The sequence below is a fragment of the Carassius auratus genome, chromosome 21 (assembly GCF_003368295.1).
Source record: "Carassius auratus strain Wakin chromosome 21, ASM336829v1, whole genome shotgun sequence".
Lineage (NCBI taxonomy): Eukaryota > Metazoa > Chordata > Actinopteri > Cypriniformes > Cyprinidae > Carassius > Carassius auratus.
Window position 1 is genome coordinate 22,149,043 of NC_039263.1, and position 7,709 is coordinate 22,156,751.

At 36.4% G+C, this 7,709-nt stretch overlaps 1 pseudogene; it reads right to left on the reverse strand.

Moving 5' to 3' along the window:
* LOC113038948 (formin-binding protein 1-like) overlaps positions 1-7,709 on the reverse strand; it is a 43,699-nt pseudogene that overhangs the window by 14,238 nt on the left and 21,752 nt on the right.

Genomic DNA, 7,709 nt, shown 5'->3' on the forward strand with positions numbered 1-7,709 from the left:
GAAATGACAGCACAGGCGATGACAGGCACAGAGCGGCACACACACACACACACACACACTCACATGAACACGCACGTGGAAGACGTGGATCGCCAGCATGCACGGATACTTACCCCGCGCCGGAGGCTCCTGAGGCAGTGCATTTTGGACTTGGAGGTCATTAGGTCGTTGAATCGGTGGGACAGGGGCTCCTTGGACTGTTTGGGGGTCTGGGGAGTGGGGCAGGGGTCAGGGGTCACAGCAGAAGGTGAGGGAGGGTCAGGGGGGGGCTGGCGAGGTACGGGGGAAGTTAACAGGGACATAAGCTACCAGTAAGACACGAGCCACAGAGCAGCGACCAGTGAGTGAGAGAGGTTTACAGAGAGAGAGAGAGAGAGAGAGAGAGGGTGGGACCAAATCGATCCGGAAAGAGGTAAACAAAAAAGGAAGGGGAACACAAAACAAGAAAAATAAGGACCCAAAAATTAAACGAATTAATCAATTAATCAATTAATAAAACAAAGGAGAACGCAAACATAAAAGGAACTTAAAAGAAATGGCAACTGAAAGAAACGCGCTGCAGCTGTGGTGTTATTAACCCTATGAGCGAGAGAGTTAGTGCGTTAAACTCGCTCCTGTACATCAGGGGTCACATGCAGGGGTCAGATCACTGCAGAACCACTGAAGGGACGGTTCACCCAAAAATAAACATCACCTCAGTGACTGGCGGTCTTCCGTGGAACAAAGAAGGAGATTTTTATGGTGATTTTTCAATGTAATGGAAGCAAATGGGGACCATGGGCTTCAAAAATGACAAAAACATATGAAGTCATTGTTCACGGTTAATAATCTGTCCCCGATAATTCACCTTTTCATCAGTCAAGTTTCAATTTAAGTACTTTTATTGGTAGGATTGTGTTTGTGTGAAATAATGTAATATATGCACAATGGACTTTGATTCTATTGATCAAGGCAGTAGGAGATTTCTGACGGTGTGCAGCTGAAAAATTCATTTCAGCTAGTCTTCCACCAGTAACATCTGCATTTGATCTCTTTTTTTGATTTTTTTGAACTATAAATCTCCGGCAGTTTGTCAAAGTATTTATTCAAATTTCATTTCATAAATATTCCTTTTCTCTTTTTGTGTTCCATGGAAGAAAGTCAGTCAGTGAGGGTGAGCAAATGATGAGCGTTTTAATTTCTGGCTGAACTGTCCCTTTAACAAACGCGCACACACACATTCCTCTACAGCACAAAACCTGATTTCAGGTCAACCATTCACTCTTTCCTCTCTCTCTTTCACTGTTATCAGTGAGCTCCCCAATGCGTAATGGAGAAATTAATGAACGTGCGTTCTGGGAGAGCTCACATTAATGGTTCAGTTCCCAACAGACTGGACAACCTGCTAAAACATCACAGACTAAATCTGCCCTCTATGCATTAGGAAAACCCGAGATCTACACAAGTGTGCCCAATACCACAGGAAATCAAATGTATGTGTGCAATAATGCACTTATGATGGAAGTCCACTGAGCAATGAGTTACACATCCAGAAATAGTCCTACCACTAAACGAATGATTCACACAACTTTCCGGCTCAAATAACATACTTCGCACAAAATTAATAATTGCTCCAGATTAAATATGAGCTTCACATTTTCTACTTTAACCCTTCCATAATATCTTGTCCTATTTTAGTATTATTTACAGTATATACTATTAAAGCATGAATTAATATTTTGAATTAGCTTTTAGTTTATATTTCCATTTTTATTGCTGTTTAACTTTTACAAATGCTATATGCTATAGTTATTTTTATTTGTAATTAAAATAGCTAAATCTATATATAAAAAAAAAGAATTAGTTAAAAATAACTGATAAGAAAAAAAAAATATAAGTAGAATAAATAAATAAATAAATAAAGCAAGCATAATTTCCAGGCTATTCAATTACACTCTCAAAAATAAAGGGATTTGCTATTTACACTTTATTTTTCATTTATTCAATTTTTTTTTTTTTTTTTTTTTTTTTAGTAATTTAAGTACCGGTACATCAGTTTTTTTCCATTTACATTTTTTTTGTTGTTGTTTAGGTGTAACATATCTTAAAGTTGGTTTTACTTCAGCTTTATTTTTACTTAACGCTAAAATTATTTCAATGTTTTAGATCTACTTAACAACACTTGCGGCCCACAGACGTCCCATGTAAGAGCATTACTGTAAACAGCATTTCTCCTTGTTTTCCAAAGTTGAGCTGATTTCCTGTGGCAATGGACAGCTAGTCACAGATGCTGCCGACAGCTTAAGATTCCTCTAAACTTTACCGTCATAAACACAAGAAACATTTCAACTTCTAACCCTCTACAACATTCAACATTTTGTCAGTATCGTCAGCTTTCATGCATAAACAACATTAATCAGACACAGTTCTGCATGAGATGTGTGTGTGTGTTTAGTGTTTAGATGAATATTATTGAGGGTGGTGTTAGCGCAGTTGATAAGACACACGTCTGTGGTGTGGGAGACCCGGGTTTGAATCCACTGTGAGACACCAATGTGTCCCTGAGCAAGACACTTAACCCCTAGTTGCTCCAGAGGCGTGCGACCTCTGACATATATAGCAATTGTAAGTCGCTTTGGATAAAAGCGTCAGCTAAAATGAATAAATGTAAATGTATTGAATGTGGTTTCTAAGTAAAGTCTCCTAATAATGTTTTGTGTTATTCCTGAGCACAAACACAGACGTTACACACACAGGATAGACGTGAACTGACAAACACAGGCTATGATTGGAACAGCATACTTCTGTTACTATTTAGGCACTATGTGCAATACGCAAATATGACAAAAATGCGCAGCATACAACAAACCACACCACATGGAACATGATATCCCATAATGCAATGCGCAAACGTTCCATTTCCAGCGTGAAGAGAATATAAACTGCAGTATTTCACAGACTGGCAAACTAAAGTGCAATAAATGCACAAAAAAATGCAAATAACCATATGCCACTTGCCGAATTAAATATGTGATGAGATCATGTGAGCACAATATATATTAATAATATTGTAATATTTTGCATAAATTAAAATAAATATATTATGCACTTAAAAGTCTCTTATGCTAGACAGCATTTATTTGATTAAAAATATAGTAAAAATAGCAATTTTGTCAAATATTATTACAATTTAAAATAAATGCTTTCTATTGTAATATATTTAAAAATAAAATGTATTCCTTTAATGCAAAGCTGATTTTTCAGCATCATTCCTCCAGTCCTCAGTGTCACATGATCCTTCAGAAATCATATTGATATACTGATTTGCTGCTCAAGAAACATTTCTTACTATCATTCAGCTCGAAAACCGTTAATATTTGGTGTTTTCTTAATATTTGGTGTATTCTGAATGAATAGCATGTTTAAAATAACAGCATATATTTTAAAATATAACATTACAGATGTCTTTATTATCGATTTAATGTATCCTTGCTGACTAAAAGTATTAATTTCTTAACTGAACTAACTAAACAATCATAAAAAGTGTAAACTGCACAGTATAAACTAGTTTTCCATTCCGCCCATAGCCACACAGACACACCTCATTAAATACATACGACAGTGTTAATGCTCACATCCTGGTCCTGCAAGGTTAGACGGGGTTTGGACTGAGCATGCTCAGTAGGGGCGGAGCCTTTGACACAAACGTCAAAGGTCACAAGATGAAAGAGGAAGACGAGGAAAAGGAAGAAGAATGTGGTTACCATGAGAACAGCACCGATGGGCGGCTAGAGAAGGAAGTTACTTTCGGTTTGAAAGGACAACGCAGGAATAAAGGCTTTAGAGTTGCGTTTCTCTGCAAAGGTCAAAGGTGAGGCCTCTCGGGCCGGTGCATTAGTACGTTATCAGTGGGGCGTCAGGATGAACGTGGAACGTATTTTCGTGCAGGTGAACACAGGGAAGGGAAAGGAAAGGAGAACGATGGTGGCAAACCAATAACAGAATCTACAAATGCTACAGTAAACAAACCTCATCTAAACACATAAAAGAATCAAATACTGATCAGTCTGTGCTGTTCATATTTACTTGAGTTCTGGTTTCAGTCAGATCCTAGTAGCTGCGAGTGAATGTGACGCCGGTGCGGTGTGTGTTACCTTGCTTTTCTTATTGAAAGGCCAGAGAGTTTTGCTCTTAGCCTTGCTGGAACGGTCTGCTCTGTTGTCCGGGCGTGAGTTTGTGAGACTGGTCTCAGACACCGTCCTCTTCATCGCCTGACCGTAGTCTTCAAACTCCACATCGCCAGGAGGCTCGAACCCAGACTTATACGACTCTATGACCTGAGAGGAGTCCTGCGGGCGACAGACAGATAGTCTTACTGTGGGATTATACTTTTTATTCATATTTTGAACTCGATTCATTTTTTGTGTTCATTTACATTTTTGTTAAAGTTTAAGTAATTTTATTGTTCTTATTTTTTATTATTTTTAAATATGTACAGTCATGCCCCAAAATATGGACACCCTTGGTAAATATGATCAAAGAAGGCTGTGAAAATTAATCTGCATTGTTAATCCTTTTGATCTTTTGTTTTAAAAATTCTCAAAAATCTAACCTTTCATTGGACAATAAGAATTTTAAGGTTGTAGAAATCCTTTTTTGAATCTTTAATGCTACAAAAGATTTCAATTTCAATTAAATGCTGCTTTTTTACATTTCATTTTAGCAAAGAATCATAAAAAAATGTACATTAAAAAAGTTCCAACACAACTGTTTTCAACACTGTTGATGATAAATGTTTCTCGAGCAGCAAATCAGTATATTAGAATGATTTCTGAACGATCATGTGACACAAATTATATTTTAAAATGAAAGTTTTTCTGTATTTCTAATCAAATGCAGCCTTGATGAGCACAAGAGACTTCTTTCAAAACAGTTTTAGACATTTCTGCAATTTCATAATCTGCAAATGATGCTACTTGCGTCATATGAAGGATCAGGTATCAGTGATTTATGATAATGTTGTCCATGTGAATAAACGGCCAGAGACTGATCCTGGATCAGTTTTAGAGTCAGTAATGTCTTGTTCAATGCAGATTGAGTTTTTATGCGAGAATGAGAGGAATTCCAGACAGAAAGTCTGTATGAGTGTGTTACTAACATTATTGGGTTCGATGGACTCGGCCACTTGTGTTATTCCATCCAGGCATTTCCCGATGATGGGAAGAATCTGTCGGTCGACCTCCGCAAATGTCTTCAGCGACTCACCCATTCGCTCTATCCTCTTCTCCTCCATCACCTGGATATTCTGCTCACAACACACACATACAGAGTTAGCGTGTGTGTTTCTGAATAGAGAGCTGCGAGATCATGCAAATTGCCTTTTGGGGGCGTGCTTATGCTGTTACCTAATTTGCATAATCCACAATAGTGAATTCAGAAACAATGCAAATAAACGATGATATAAAGAGCGGACTCCTTCTCAGAGGATGTTTCTGTGCGTGTGTGCGCACCTGGAAAATATTAGGGATGATGGTGTAATAATGTTCGTTCTGTTCCTGGTTGAACTTCTGCAGGTATGAGGAATATTCATTCTTGCTGTCAGAAGCCATCTGGTGTCTCATCTGAGCCTGCTGCCGTGCCTAAAAGAGAGAGAGGATGAAATATTACTGATTCTGCACTATCATTTTATTAGTTATACCCCTTAAAACACACAAATGTAAACACATGCAAGCCTAGACACGATTTCACAATTTTTTGCATCTTCCTACATCCTTGCGACAACATTCACGTTCAAAACAATCATGCATTTGCATGATTTTCCAAATTCGTAACCAACTCAAACATATCTCATGTTTATAGTGCTTAATAAGGAATAGTCAGTTATGAGCTTATTAACCAATGAGATTTTATTGTAGGCGGTGCTACCTGGTGCTATGATGCAAAAAAAAAAACTGACTTAAAAAGGAGTTATAATTTTATCACTGTGATTAGGAATGCAGTGCACTCAAAATAACATACTTTTGTTTTCAGACTCAATGAGTTCACCCAAATGTACCCACAAACCTCACAAACCTGACTCCCATTAGAATATGAACACTTTCAGACTGATTCATACAGATATGTCAAACGGCAGATATGACATACGTGTGAAAATCTACAAGATATAAACACCTTACTCAACACTCTCGTAGGTTGAAGAAACACACACAAATGCATGCTGCTGAGGTAAATGTGATTCTAAAGTGTACTGATGCATTTGAACGCACACCGTTTAAGTGAGAGGACGGTACAGAGAATGCAGCATCATGTTAACCACATCCTGATCCGATTCTAGGAAATCACCCTGGTTAACCTGTGGTTCAGTGTTGCCATCGAAACACTCAAACTTCACCAGAAGCTCAGCAGCAGACATGTGCATGAGCCGACGGGAAGTTCAGAAAAATATCCCCCAAAATTACATTTGCACTGAGTGAAAACATATCAGAATAATTTAGAGCAGATTCGTAGTTGTACCTGATTAGATTAGAGTGATCCGTGTCATAATTTCACTGCTTTTTCTTAAATATAATAATATTTAAATATGATAATATTGCATTGAAATATTCACATAATATTTAGACTATATAACATTTGTTTATTTAGTTTTATATATTTTTTTTATTTCATACAACATTTGATAAATAAAACATACAATATATAAATGAATACAATACAATAATATCTTATTTTAATTTTTGTATTGAAAAATTACAATTCATATTATAAATTTTAAATATTGTTTAAGTACTTAAGCTATTTATACATTAAAATATTTTTATATTTAATTAATAATTAAAGCAGTGAATCAACATTTAAAATAATAACATTATAAATAAACATAATAATTATTTTATATTAAAAATGCACATTTCATATTGTATATCATATTATATTTATATTTATGATTTAATATTAAACCAAACATTACTATTAAAAATGTAATATTTTTACATTTAAATATAATACATTTAAATATTCTTATATTTATAAAAAAAAGTAATGGACAAGCAGTGAGTGATGATACAGTTCATTATATTTAACCTAATTATAAATAATATAATCAAACTGATAATAATATAAGCACACACCTCTTTGGTAAACTGTGATATGGCGAGCTGACATTTATACATGGACCAGCAGAACAGGAAGCTTTGAGGCCTTGAGGTTTACATCATTAAATATTCATGCCTGGAGCGATGTGACTGGTGGAGCAGCAGCGGAGACAAACTTTATCAAGCCTGTGATTGGATGGCTGTTCTGCAGGTGTGTCGTGTGGGCGTGGCCATGGCTGGACAGGAAGCAAGAGTGTCCCGACACACACGCACACACATAGACCTGCCGCCGTGCACCTACCTTATGGTAACATCGCTTCAAGGCATGATTTAAAAAAAACACATACACATTAGTTAGCTTAGGCTACTCATAAGTTAGTGCTTAAATCTACACTTCAACATGACAGTAATGTCTGACACAAACCGCTCGACAACACATCAAATGAAGGCAAGCAAACCAACATGTGTCAAAACCACATGACCTTTAAACACAAAGCATTCATAAAATACAAGCATACTGCTCAATACAGACTATTTAAAAAACACAAATATGTTAAACATTGTCTTAGTATGGAACTGTAACTAAATCCATCATACAGTAACTGACGTCTAGTCATCATCTCCACATTTTTTAATCAG